This window comes from Lepidochelys olivacea (assembly GCF_965140295.1).
Source record: "Lepidochelys olivacea isolate rLepOli2 genome assembly, chromosome: 16".
NCBI classification, from domain to species: Eukaryota; Metazoa; Chordata; order Testudines; family Cheloniidae; genus Lepidochelys; species Lepidochelys olivacea.
The window spans coordinates 13,995,887-14,011,206 of NC_140426.1; positions in this window are offsets into that span (position 1 = coordinate 13,995,887).

A 15,320-nucleotide genomic window follows, 5' to 3' on the forward strand; every position below is an offset into this window, starting at 1 on the left:
AGATGACAAATATCACACTGGCTGGTAATTCAGTTTTGATTCTATGCACTAGATTCTGTGTGGCGTACTTCAGAGACACCACCCAGGAGCTGAAGCAGTGGGGTGGAGGGAAGAGGAGAAGTCCCTTTAAGCCACCACCTGCACGCTTCCCATTTAAAAGTCCCTTCCTTTTGGCTGCTGAATGGAGTTTCCCTGCTTCTCCTGGCTATTCAGAAGGAGGTACAGGAAGATAGCAGCAGGTGGAGTAGGACGGGGCTAGGCACTCCATAGGTTAACATGACTGTCCATAGGTTAACATGACTGTCCTGTTCAGCAGAAGCCACAAGCCCCATAAATAAATAGGGTGAAATTCCTACAAGTCATACACATGGATTCACATGCATAAAAAGGCAGGTGATTATTCCTTTTTGAGAAGGCTGGCTACTTTGCTTTCAGCCATGGGGACTGCAGAAATGTGAAACTTTCCATGGCTCTGTACATATACACATTCTGCAAGCCAACGGCATATGCTTAATGACTCCTGGGCCCTTGGCTCCAAAACCACAGGCATCTAACTCCCCGATGGGCTAATGGAGTGATAATCCCTGGTGCTTCATGCTTCTATTTGGCTAGAAAAACAATGAGCGTACGTGTCCTGGGGGTTATTACAGGTTGCTTCCTGCCATCCAGAAAAGCACAAAGGAGTTTTTAATAACCACGAATGGTCAGGACTTCATCTGAAAAAATGGTTGGGCTAGATTCTCTCACCTGCACTGGTTTACAAGACTGGCATAACTTCAGCGGAGTCACTCCTGATTTACACCAGTGTAAGTGACACTCCGGCTGTCTCCAGCAGTGCAGGGCTTTCTAGCACCACACTGGGGACATTGGCTCAGTACAGACTTAGAGGGAAAAATGTCACCTACTGAGAGGCCCACACGGTGTCTACGAACTCCACTTGCCTGGTGTATATTGTGATCAACCTTGCCAAGAAAGCTTTGTTGCCAAAAAAAAAAAAAAAAAAAGATGTGGGGGTAATGAAGCATGCCTGACAGCAATCACAGTCCACACAGGAATCTGAGCCTCTGGTTCTGTAACTGTTGTAAAGTTTATTATTGTTTTCTACTTGTGAGTGTTTCTGATGTTATCAAAGTGGAAATATGGATACGTTTTAACCCCTGGGGAAGAGTAATGACAGGTTTATTTTTCCAATAGCTCTTTCAAGGTGCAGTCTCTTCTGACAAAGTAATTACTTTTTCTGAGGAGCATGGAGTTCAGCAGTGAAGAGGCACTGTAATTTGTATGGAAGATGCCATACTCACTGCTGGAGAGCACAACCAGAGACAGAGGAGTCTATTTCCCCCCCTCCCCTCCCCGGCAAGAAAATAAGTTTTTGAGGCTAATCCTTTAATAGTTTGTGAAAGGCAGGTTTGTCTGGTGGCTAAAGTGGGGAGTGTGAACTCAGGACTTGTGAGGACCTGGCACTGACTTTGCTACTGACTTGATGTGTATCCATGGGAAAGTCACTTACCCTTTTTGAGTCTCAATTTACCAATCTGTAAAAAAAAAAAAAAAGGTATGCCCCTGTAAAATACTGGTTAGTGGGTGTGTATTTTTGCACCAAGGCCGTCTACTGGAGGGGATCAGAACTGTCCACATGTATAGGCCCTCTGCAAACAGCCTAATGGAGTGTCCCCTGTAGATGTGGCTTTTGGAGCCAAAGGACCTGAGTTCAGTCAGTGATGTCACAGCAGAGAGACAACTGTGAAGCCCTAGGTCAGGGGTTCTTAAACTGGGGGTTGGGACCCCTTAGGGGGTCACAAGGTTATTACATGGGGTGTCGCGAGCTGTCAGCCTCCATACCAAACCGCGCTTTGCCTCCAGCATTTATAATGATGTTAAATATATTTAAAAGTTTCAGAGTAGCAGCCGTGTTAGTCTGTGTTTGCAAAAAGAAAAGGAGTACTTGTGGCACCTTAGAGACTAACCAATTTATTTGAGCATAAGCTTTCGTATGCATCCGATGAAGTGAGCTGTAGCTCACAAAAATTTATGCTCAAATAAATATTTAAAAGTGTTTTTCATTTATAAGGGGGAGTTGCACCCAGAGCCTTGGGATGTGAAATGGGACACTAGTACGAAAGTCTGAGAACCACTGCCCTAGGTGACTACAGATTTGCTGAAGTACTTATATTACCTCCTTCCGGGGACTGTGAGGTTTAGTTCTTTAGTGCTTGTAAAATGGTCTGGAAGGGAAGCATCATGAAAGTGAAAATTATTATTAATTACCTATAACTTGTTGTTAGACCACTCACAGAACATAGCCTGAGCCTAGAAAACCTGATGCTTTAGCAATGTTTAATATGTGTACAATATGTGCTGCAAGAAGTCAGAATGCCCGGGGCACTTTGCAGTTCATGTAACAGGAAACACCTGAGAGAATAAAGGAGCTGAGCGAATGGGCAGAACTGTGAACAGGTGGTGTCTGTGATCAATGGAATGACAAGGTGACCTTTTAGGAGGCGTGTGCTGAGAGACCAAAGCAAGCCAGGACAGGATCAAAGCCACCACAGCCTGCATCAAAGGAACCTGCATGTGAGAATTAAATTTGCCCAGAAGAGGCTGGGAAAGAGATGGGGGGAACAAATCAGGGAACATGGTGGAAATTAAAGCGGGCAGGCCTGCTAGCAGCAACGTAGATGGGGGCAGTAGCTCTGCTACCCAGTCTCTCAAGGGGAATACGTAAAGCTATGGGTGTGGGGTGCAATGATTAGGGGTAAATTACCATAGCTGTGTTGAAAGGGAGGCACATCTAGCCCCTGTGCTTAATAATCAAGAATGACATGATGTTTAAATCCCTCCCCCCACAGCCCAACGCCTAGGTGAAAGAAGGAAGAATACAATGCGTGCTGCTCCAAAGCTGTGTTTGCTAGGTTAGCTGTAAAATTCCTGAGCCCTTTGGATGAGGTGGGTTATTTTTCCACTTCTCTTCAGGTTGTATGTGAAAGTGTAATACCAACTTATGTCAAATAATGGAGTACAAATGGTCTGGAAGAGTGACACACCTGCTCCTGAGGAAAATGTTGTTTGGGATTATGCTGTTTTAGTGTTTCTGTTGTGGAAACAGGAGTCTGAATGCTGGCTCTGATCCCTTGTGATGCTGGTGGTCACATGTTCCCAGTTCCTTGGGGATGTGGGTCCACCTTGTAAAATGCCATATAACTTGACAGAATTTGAAGCCTGGGCTCTAAACAGATCTACCTAAGGATTGGAGTGAGGGGGTGGTAGTATATGGTAGCATTCCTCCTGTAGGTTGGAGGATAAGTAGGGTGACCATATTTCCCAAAAGGAAAAACGGGACACCAACTGGGGCTAGCCCAAAACCCCCCTACCTTCCCTGTGGAGGGCTGGCATTGGCTGCTGGGCCAAACCGTCTTCCCCCCGCCCCCAATGCAAGGTTGGCCCAAGCTGCTAGCCTCCTTGCCCACGGTGGGTCAGCCAGCATCACTCACCACCCTGGCCTGCATGGGGCTGGCCTGAGCCACTTGCCTGCACCGCTCACCTCTTTTCCCCGCAACGTTGGCCCACGCCGCTGACTCCCTCCCTGAACTGCTCGCACCCCACCCCCCCGGCCCATGGAGGGCTGGCTTGAGCCGCCCACCCACTTGGGGCCAGCTCACGCTGCTTACCCCCTCAGCCCACACCACTGATTCCTCCAGGTCTGCTGGCGCCACTGACCCCCCCTCCCCTGCCTGTGTGGGGCTGGCTTGTCCGAAACTGCTCGCCCAAGCCCTCCTTCCCCCAACACAAAGTGGTTTGGCTGTCCAGTCTGATTATTATCTGGGTAGTCCTACTTAGAGCATGCTACTGAAGATAAGCTCCTTGTAATCCTGTCCACACTCAAAATCCAAGGTGGATGGAGGTACTGTGTGAATTTAAAGCGCAATAGCTTAACTCCAATAACTTAATGGAGTTAAGCAGCAACAATCCATGTGTAGATAAACCTTAGTGTTAAGTAGCTATGGTCCTTAACTCTCCGAGGGCTCAGACTGGGCTGGTTCACAGTAGTTCTGTGTACTGGCACCTCTCTCTCAAGGCTATCTTGTTCTCCAGCATTCTGGCTTTTTTAATGAAAGTCTTCAGTTAGTATGGGAAGAAGGAAAATGCTACACTCGGCTTGTAGTGTTGTCAATGCAAAGATGTCTGTGCAGAAGAACCTGCAGCAATAAATGAGAAGGATGAACTGCCTCATTCATGTAAGTGAGGTGTTTACTCACACCCAGCAATGGTGACTTTAAGTGTCAACACTGTTAACTATGTCATTTCTCAAGTAAGAAAGAAGAGGAACAATCATTGACATCTCAGATAGTTACTGCCACTTCCCCTCTTCCTCCGCAATCAAGAAAGAGCCACAGGCAAGGAGCCTAGCAGAGCCCCGCCCCGGGGAATTTAGAGAGCACTACCGGAGTGGGAACATCTGCACAACCTACGGTGAGCAGTAGCTGATTTTGGTGACTCACATGGGCAAAGCGTGGAAGAGTCCTACTAACTCCTCCCCCAGTTCAGCCGCTGACCTGTCTTGATACCACACATACAACAGGTATATTACAGAGGCACCACTAGCAGAATCCTTTTTTTATGTTACATGCATCAGTCAAGTGATGGCATCACCTAGCCCCTGTGATACAAAGCAGCCAGCACTGGATATTTGAATAACACTTGGGGAAGGGAAAACACCTTTATTAATAAAGTAGAATCCCACGTTAGCTAATCTTCTCTTTTTAATGAGATGCCGTGGTTCTCCTTTGACCGTCTAAACTTGTCTGGCATTGTCCAGTCACACATTTCAAAAAAGAAAAGGAGGACTTGTGGCACGTTAGAGACTAACACATTTATTTGAGCATAAGCTTTCTTGAGCTACAGCTCACTTCACTGAATGCATCCGATGAAATGAGCTGTAGCTCACGAAAGCTTATGCTCAAATAAATGTGTTAGTCTCTAAGGTGCCACAAGTCCTCCTTTTCTTTTTGCGAATACAGACTAACACGGCTGCTACTCTGAAACCTGTCACGCATCTATTGTAAAGCTATTTATTTCAAGCATGCTTCCACCGCTTTGCACGGTAGATAGTAGCAACATATTCTTATTTCCCATACATCTGAAGTTTTAAAATGTTTTTTTCCCCTCACTTCACACCCTAGATGGCAGCAGAATATTTTTTCAACTAGCTTTACTCAAAACGTTGCAGAATGTATAATGCTCCACCATGAAAAATGGTTCACAAGGGGGCAGCGTGAGACAGCCGATACTAACTTTGTGCATGCGTCAGCTGATAGTAAGAGTGTTGGAGAAGGATGATGTATGGAAATCATGTGCAGAATTCCCTTTGACAATCATGGCTCACCAGGGTAGTGTGCAGTGGTGGCGTGTGAATCAGATGTGCTGTGGGGAGATGTTTTGTGAGTGTCTGTCACGGCTGCACACTGTGGCAATGCTAATTGTGTGTGGTTTTGTCAATAGAAATTGCTTGCTGACACTCAAATTTACGCCAGATGTTGCTGTATTGTCTTGAGTGAGGACATTGGAGCATCCTAAATCTGGACTATTAATGGAAAACTTGCACTGCGTACCATACAACCAGCAAAATTATTGTTTAGTATCTGTCACAGCAAATAATAGCAAAGTAAGAGAAATCAAAGACATCAGATTCATTCCCCTCAAGAAGTTACTTATGGACATGACCTTATCTCAAAAAGCAACATAAACAGCACCTGTCCCACAGCAGATGCAACTATTGCTATGAAATTGATCCGTTCTGCAAGCATGCCCTATGTGGTGTTCCTCAAAGAATAGTGACCCCCAGCAGCACCACTAATGGCCGCATCCTTATGTGCGGAGAGGGAAGCTAACAGAATGCCTTGGCCTGCTGAGAGGCCATCTTGCTTGATTCATGCTCTTAATGTGGCTTCTTTAGGGCAGCATGGGGTAGGAGAGATGTCTCCTTTGGCCATGTCCATCAGGAAATGGTTTCAGAGTAGCAGCCGTGTTAGTCTGTATTCGCAAAAAGAAAAGGAGGACTTGTGGCACCTTAGAGACTAACCCATTTATTTGAGCATAAGCTTTCGTGAGCTACAGCTCACTTCATCGGATGCATACTGTGGAAAGTGTAGAAGATCTTATTATATACACACAAAGCATGAAAAAATACCTCCTCCCACCCCACTCTCCTGCTGGTAATAGCTTATCTAAAGTGATCACTCTCCTTACAATGTGTATGATAATGAAGGTGGGCCATTTTCAACACAAATCCAGGTTTTCTCACCCCCCCCCACCCCTCCTATTACCAGCAGGAGAGTGAGTTTGTGTGTGTGGGGGGGTGGTGGTGGTGAGAGAACCTGGATTTGTGCTGGAAATGGCCCACCTTGATTATCATACACATTGTAAGGAGAGTGATCACTTTAGATAAGCTATTACCAGCAGGAGAGTGGGGTGGGAGGAGGTATTTTTTTCATGCTTTGTGTGTATATAATATCTTCTACACTTTCCACAGTATGCATCCGATGAAGTGAGCTGTAGCTCACGAAAGCTTATGCTCAAATAAATTGGTTAGTCTCTAAGGTGCCACAAGTATTCCTTTCCATCAGGAAATGCAGATTTGTCAAAACTGAAACATTCTAAAAGTGTCGCTTTTGATTAAATTCCAATGGACATCGGCCTGGCTTCCTGCCAGCTCGCCCACCTAGTTCCTAACAGACTACCCTGGAGCCAGGGATCCCAAGGTTTTGAGGGTCCCCAAATCATGGCAGCACCGCAGGCTGCCTGAGTGTGTGTGGGGGGGGGTTTCTAGAGATCTGGCTCCCTGCATGCTGAGCTGCCAGGGCTCTGCTGAGCTGTGGGAACCTTGGAAACATTTTGGAATTCTTATTCTATGGGGAACTTTGAAATTTCAATTTTTGTGATGTTTAGGAATGAATTTTTTTTTAATTTGGGATTTTTTTCCCCCCTAGAAACAGGAATTCCAGTTTCCAGACAGCTTTAATCATGGAACAGCTGTTAGAACCGCTGCACCACCGCACCCTGACACAAGGCGTTCACTGGTGATATTCCTAAATGGCCATGCAATCCCATTATGGTCTCACAGTGAGACCACAGTTGCGGTTGCATAAGAATTCTCTCTTTTCCTTAGCCTCTCATCCTTTTTCTGAGCCCTTTTTTTCTTTTTGCAAACATGTCATGGGGAATTTGAACTTAAATTCAGTCACGAATTAATGTGCGGAATGATCTCCCATGTTAATTTTGTGTATGTATGTTGTTTTTTCGTAGAAAAGTGAAGAAAATCAGTGGAGCCGTTTATTCCATGGGGCACCATTTCAGATTTGGGGAGCGGGGAAGGGCAACTTTAACTCTGATTCTAGGGGCTACTTATGCAATTGAAAACTCTAGTTGTTTTGTAGACAATAACTTAGAAATTAGCTGACACTTTATAAAGTATCAGAGGGGTAGCCGTGTTAGTCTGTAGCCACAAAAACAATGAGGAGTCCGGTGGCACCTTAAAGACTAACAGATTTATTTGAGCATAAGCTTTCATGGGTAAAAAAACCCACTTCTTCGGATGCAGAGAGTGAAAATTACAGGTGCAGGCATAAATATACTGACAATGAAGAGAAGGGAGTTACCTTACAAGTGGAGAACCAGTTTTGACAAGGCCAATTCAATCAGGGTGGATTCCACTTCCAATAATTGATGAGGAGGTGTCGATATTAAGAGAGGGAAAATTGCTTTTGTAGTGAGCCAGCCACTCCCAGTCCCTATTCAAGCCCAAATTAATAGTGTTAAATTTGCAGGGAGGAAAGGAAAATAAACAGGCACAGGAGCTCTGCGCAGCTCTTCCTCTTGGGGGGGGAGGGGGAGAAAGTTGAAGGGTAAATCAGGTAAAACTTCTCCACTCATGGATATTACCACGTTCAATAATTATACACTTCATATTTAACTATCTTGAGCCATCTTATCCAGGACTACACATTTTATAAACATTGGCTCAGGGACTGTATTTTCTGGCATATTCTGAACAGTGCTGAGCACACGGACGGTGTCAATGAATAAGAACAGCTATACTAGATCAGACCAATGATCCACCTAGCAAAGTCCTTTTCTTGCAGCGTGCATCAGAGAGAGAGAGGCTGATTCTGTGGCTAGGGAGCTAGTCCTCAGGAACCTGGGTTCTACTCCTTCTCCTGCCCGCTGTCGCCTTGGGACTTCCTGTATGGCCTCAGGCCAGTGCCTTAGGGACAGAGTTTCAAAGGTTTTTAGGCACCCGAAGATGCAGCTCGGCATCTAGTGGGGTTTACAAAGAACCGAACCTTCTAGGTACTTTTGCAAATCCCACTAGGTGTCTAAATACCTTTGAAAATCTGGTCTTTAGTCTGTGTGAGCCTCAGTGCCCCATCTGTACCATGGGGATAATAGCTCTGCTCTACCTCACCAAGGGGCTGTGAGGAGAAATAAGTTAGACATTGTGAGGCGCTCAACTACTACGGTAATGGGGTCACATAAGTATCACAGGTAGAGTGGGAACTTCTCTATAACGCTGCAAAAAGAAAAGGAGGACTTGTGGCACCTTAGAGACTAACACATTTTTTTGAGCATAAGCTTTTGTGAACTACAGTATGCATCCGATGAAGTGAGCTGTAGCTCATGAAAGCTTATGCTCAAATAAATTTGTTAGTCTCTAAAGTGCCACAAGGACTCCTTTTCTTTTTGCGGATACAGACTAATACGGCTGCTACTCTGAAACCTGTCTATAACACTAGTATCTCTTCCCCTGGTTTTGGCCCCTACACCTTTCACCTACACCCCTCACATCTCCCTCTTTTCTGACTGTAACCTTGACTCAGAGGGCTTGGCTGTATTTCTTCCGAGTGTCCTGTGGTTCTGTCTTCACTTCCAGATCCTTAATTTAATTACCAGCCCTTTCTTATCTTAATCACCCCGCCTCGGTTTGTAAACCAAATACTGACTCCCTGCCCCAAGGGCAGAGGCTTGAGACCAGCACCTCTCCTCTGATGACCTGGCATTCACACTCAGGCTGCACGGCCATTAAGAGCTCTGCCAGAAGCTGGGACATGCCGTGTACGAAATGGTGCCCGTTTGTTCTCCCCAACACCGGGTACCCTTGCTGTAAAATAATGGCCACAGAGATCATTAGCCACTCAGCCTTCCCTGCCTCCCTCCAGTTCATTTGCATAGCTAGGGGGGAGTCACTATAGCCCTGGTTGTTATGGCAACAGCTGCCTCTGGTAACTGAGTTACCTCAGGCTACCATAACCTGTTAGCAAGGGAGAAGAAAAGTATATTGGCTTTGTGTGAGTGCGTCTCCTTTGAGTTTGTGCTGTGGTAAGTTGCACTGTTTCTTTTTCAAAGGGTAATTGTTGGTTACCTTGCTGAAATTACATGAAAATAAGATACATACGCAGAGGAGCTGAATGTTTATTGGTTCTCATCAATTATGGGGGGTGGGGGGAGCTACAGCTTTCTGGTTTTTGTGGTATTTTTTTTTTTTTTTGGAAGCAGGAAACTATAGATATGAGTCCCGACTCCATTTTTTTCTCACACAATTTAAAAAAAAAAGTCATTTAAAAGTTGTAGTAAAACTGAAGTTGCATTAAAAAGTTGGTGTGAATACACTTTAATTTCATTACTGACATAGGTCATTGTGGCACTGAAATATCACACAAAGATAAAAATAGCAGTAAAATGTACACTGAAGACAACAAATGTGTAATGCTTTAGAAAATATTTTCTTTTGATTTAACAAACAGGAAATTCACAACAAAACTTCATTTAACATTCGATAACATGGCTCTCCTCAATAAACTAAAACCATACAAAATTAGGAAATACAAAGTTCAGGACTGAAAGGTTTCAAAGTCAAGCACTTTCAAGTTAGGCCCCATTCTGCACATGCATTATGATAGAGCCTTTAATTACATGCAGAAGTGACCACCCATGAAAAGTCTGGTGCAAGCCACTTGTCCAGCATCACATCACAACTCAGTGACAGAGGCAGGGATAGAATGCTGCCCTGGAGACTTTGGATTAAATTGTCCTAACCACGAGACCACCCTTTCTCTTCCTGAAGTACCCAGTTTCCACAGACTCCTTAACTGCCCAACCCTGACTTATCCTTAAACCAGATCCAACCTGTGCACTGAATGAACCAGGGACCCTGTGTGAAAAATAATATGGGATCATGTAATTGACTGCATTTGTGCAATTAAGGCTGCATAGGCAACATTCATTCTGGCATTTCCGAACTTGAGAGCTTGACTTTGCAACCTTTTAACCCTTAACTTTGTATTCTTTCTTTTTTTTTTTTAAATGATTTAGCTTCTTGATGAGAGCAACCTTAACTAATGTTAACCAAAGGAGTTTGTTTATTTCTTTGAATATAACACAATGCACACAACTAAGTAGTTCACACTTTGTTGCATTCATGGTACAAGACTGAACAGTCATTTATCTTACTGTACATTTATCAACCTGTGTCTCTAGCCTTTCCTCTTCTGGGATTGGACTGGCTGGTTTTAAAAAGCATACAATTATTTATTATTTAAGTCCTATAGTAACCCATTAGTTGGTCTCTCCCAGTCAGCTGGTGCATGAATTGCTTCATGCTCTTAACCATTCCACGTAGCTCTCAGATGCTTGAAAATAGTTGGGATCTAGACAATGTCTTTCCAAATTCAGCTCTCTCTTTTATGCTGCCCCACTCCTGTATTTTAATAAAGGATGGGAAATGGCACTGCCTTGGTTGAAAATAAATTAGTCTATGCAAACTCATTGACTCTTGCATGATACTAAGCTGCTAGAAATGAGGCCTTGCTATAGCAGGAAGCATTGGCTAACTGGGTTCTCTCTGCTGGAGAATAGGCAGCATATAGTCTTGCAAAATTGTCCCCAATATAAGAAGCAGAGTCAGTACGAGCCAGCTCAGAAATACAGGACTGTACTTGGAGTCATCAGTAAAAAGACGCATGTAGCATTTTGGAGCCTGTTTTGCCATTGCCCTATTCCAATTTAAAGTTGGAATAATTCCATTTAAATTAAGCGGGAGTAACAGTAGTGAATTGGGCCCTTTTATCTCAAGATGCCAAAGTACTTCTAAAAGGTGGATATCACTATCCCTTTTTGCAGCTGGGGAGAATAAAGATGGGGAGAGATGTTTGTTGTCCAAGGAATGTAGTGCCATTGTAGAAGAGCTGGAAATAGAACCCTCATTTCTTGAATCACCTTATGGTGCCCTGTAAAATGGAGATGGGTGAGTTTATTGATACTGCAGACAAAAGCGGTCCAGATAACGTATCAGGCTGCAGTTATCAGAAGAATAGACTTTTCCTTCAAGGAGACCCAATGAAACTGAAGGGCAACACACGTAACACTGATAAATAGCAGACACTTTGTGGGAGGGAAAGCATAATTAACCTGTGGAACTCGTTGCCACAAGATATCATTCAGACCTAATCTTTAGGCAGATTCTAAATTTTTATGTATATTCTGCAACTGGGGATGATTAGATAGGATAAAAATTGTATCAAGGGTATAAACCATTGTGCATTAGGTAACTGATGGGAGGCGGGGGAGGTTTTGAGAAGAAACAGCTCCTATGGGTAGAGGGAGGATGGTGCAACAGTTAGGGTGCTAATCTGGGCTGTGGGAGATCAAGATTCAGTTCCCTGGTAAAATCATTCAGTTTTTCTGCTTCAGTTCCATCTGTAAATTGGGGATAATAGCACTTCCCTTCTTTGCAGAGGTGTTGTGAATATAAATCTTTAAAAGTTAGTGAGGTGCTTAGATACTACAGTAAGGGGAGGTGGGAGACATATATAAATTGTCTAATCCCTAAAATAGTCAGCAATTATGGAATAAACTATGGCACATCTTGCACCTTCCCTTGAAAAAATCTAGTACTAGCCGCTGTAGGAGCGGTGTTGCCAACTCCACATAGCAGGAAGTCGTCAGAGAAACCCTGAAAACTCGCTAGATGTCGCTATGTAACCTACATGAGGGACCATTTCAAACAGATGCAATAAAAAGTGTCCATCTCACATGAGAGGGAATATCTCTCTCTGCTCAGTGATGAGGGGTGCCCCGGTCAACGTCCGAGTGAGGGTGTCTCTCCCCTGTGAGGGATGCGGGGGAGACGGGGCAGGGTCTGTGGGGCAGGGCAGGGTCTCTGAGGAAGTATTGCTGGGAAGCGGGGGAGACCGCACTCACTGGAAGGCTGTGACAATGAGGCACTGGTTCTCCCAGGTCTTGGGAGGTGGTGGCTGAGACACCATCTGCTCTGGCTCTGTTGTGCACGCTAGGCCAAGTCACCCCGGCCCAGCCTCCTCCCTCTGCACCTGATCATGGCCTTGCCTGGCTTGATGGGGGAGTGCCAAGCTGTTCATCTTATGGAGATTGCGGTGATTCTGGGCCAGGCCATGCCTGTGGCTTGAAGTCTCGAGCTGTCGTTGCTCAGTCCATCCCCAGCTCGGCAGGTTTGCTATCTCCAGTCCAGACACTGGTTTCCCGCCCCCCTCTGGCTTAGGGCTGAGGCCCACCGGCCGGATCATATAGTAAGAAGAGCATGGAATGGATTTTATTATGGTTTTGTGACTATACATATTGGTGACTTCTTTCTCTGAATATCACGGCAATTGTCAGTGAACGACGCTAGATTTGTCGCCGGTCACTTTGATACTAATTTCCTTGCTAGGGAAACCAAAAAGTCACGGAATCTAGCAGCAAAATCGCTAAGTTGACAACACTGGCTAAGGCAGGATGTTGAGCAAGACACACCACTGGCTGCTCTGGCATGGCAATTCTGAGCCACTTTCTGGTAGTTGAGCCAAAAATGCTGCAGGAAAAGCTTTCTGGTGATATTTCTGGTTTCAGCTGGAAACAGGCAGTGCACATGGAATTTAAAAGGGGAAAGGTAAAAGGAGGAGCAGAGTGGTTTAAACATTTTTAGCCTCCAAAGAAAGTTTGGGTTGAACTTCAGGCAAAAGGTTGGGTTGGTTATTTTAGCTGAACCAGTTCTCTCAACCAGTGCTAAAGACTGCAGTAAAGAAGGGACATGCCTAAGCACAGGAATCATTGGCTAGTGGTTAAAGCATGAGGCTAGAAGTTGGAGATTCTGGATTCTAATCCCACCTCCTATTGTTCTACCAATTTGCTGTGTTTCCTTTGTCTCTCTGTGCTCCCATCTGTAAAATGGGGATGATGATACCTATCTGATGGGTGGGGCTATGAGGATTAATTTGCTAAACATTACAAAGACCTTTGAGATCCCTATAGAAATGCCTGGTATTGTTCAAGAGAAGGGATGAACGAATCCTTATGGTAGAAGGTTTGCTTTTAAAATTAACAGCAAAGCCTCCTGTGAAGAAGCCAACATTTCCAAACTTGTATATTTAATATTAAGCACTTAAATCTGTGTTTACATAAGCATCTAAATATGTTTCCTTGTCTCCAGAGATACTGAGCAACTGCAGGACACTTAAAGCCAGAGGCACCTATGTTCATATTTAGGTTTGAAAATGTTGGGCAAACTTCTTGAATTCTACTCTCTATTCCCAGAACAGTAAAGTAGTGTAGATCTCTGTTGCCCAGCAGAGGGAGTCTCTTACACGTTCCATCTACTACTAGATATGCCCTGGACAGAGACGCTTGATTTATTCATAGGGTGTTTGGTTTTTTTTCACATTTGAAAAATTTATCAGGAGGGATTCTTTGTAAAGGTAAAAAAAAATGTGGGATTTATTGGTGTCTGACTATTGTTATGAAATAGATAGACTTGCTGACAATCCACTGAGTGAGAGGAGACGTGAACATCTGCTTGGGTCCATATGTTTTCCCCCGGTGAACCTTATGAAAGAACTTCTCAGTCTATCAAAGAAAACAAAAAGAAGTGTTAGGAGCAGAAGCTTCGCCAAAGCTTGGGGTCCCAGCCAAGAAGTTGGAGGGGAAGAGAAAAGGCTAAGTGGAGAGAGAGAGAGAGAGAGTGAGTGTGTGTGTGTGTGTGTGGTTTAAAAAAAATAAATAAATACAGGCCAGGTTTATGTTTCAATAGTAGTGCAAGATTTATTCACCAGCCGTTGTAACCCCTTCTACAGAGAAGCGAGAGGAGCTTTAAAGAGAGATAAGGAAAGAGTCCTTGGTGCCGAGTCCAAACAGCTAATGTGTCTCATTCTCTGGCAGTTCAGACACCAAGGGTGCACATCACAAGTGCGTTCAAACGTGCACATGCCATATGCAGGATACAGCTTCACGATACTGTCTAACATCCAGGATTAGGTTACAGTTGACAGATCAACTTTGACTATTATTCACAGCATAGAGCTTCACCAGTAGCAGCAACATCGATAGATACCTAGCCTGTACCTCACCCCCTTCCTAAGCATGCTCATTGTCTGTGGAATTCAGTATTAAGTGAAGTCATGTGCAGATTATGATTCCCTATGGAGAGGATGGGGATTCTTCTCCCCACCCCTGCCCAAGTCTTTGCCCATTTTCTTACAAAGCCATTCAGTCAATCAGGGCAGGTCACACTACAGCCTAAGTCAATATAACTTACATGTGGAACACCCCGCGCACTCCCTCACACGAGAGATGCAAGTTTTACACCAGCACTATGTCAGTGGGAGACTCTTTCCCCCTGACATAGCTTCCACTTCTCATTGAGGTGGAATAATTATGCCCATGGGAGAGCACTTTCCCGTCAGCATAGCCCATCTTCACCAGATGCGCTACAGTGGTGCAGCTGCGCTGATGCAGCTGCCTCGATATAGCTCTGTAGTGTAGACTTGCCCTCAGTTTTGCCACCTGTGTCCTCACATGGATGTTGAGAGAGGCTGCTGATTCTGCAGTAGCATAAGCCCCTCCCCCAGAGGCCAAACATCTTCTGATACCAGTGAATTGCTAGCCTTCATTTCAGGGCTTTCATGTAGAGGGACTTGACTGAGCCCTTTGGTGATAACTGACCTTGGCTGCAGTTGCTTCAGGCTATAGTGCCTTTTCCTTGACAGACAGGCCTCTGACCTTGGTGTAAGATGGTGACTTTTCACTGCAATCTTCCTTGTCTCATTTAAAGTAGGGTAGGATTTTCTAGCATCAGGACTTGGTGATGGTTGCTAGCAAATGTCTTTCTTATTTGAGGCCAGGATTTGCTTTTGCATCTTCTCCTCCTTTCTCAAATGTAAGGTTCTGAGGTACTATTTCTCCTTTTATCAAAGGGATGAGTGACACAAGCATGTATATCATCAGTGATTTCAAGTCTGTTCTTTTGTAGGTTCAGTCAG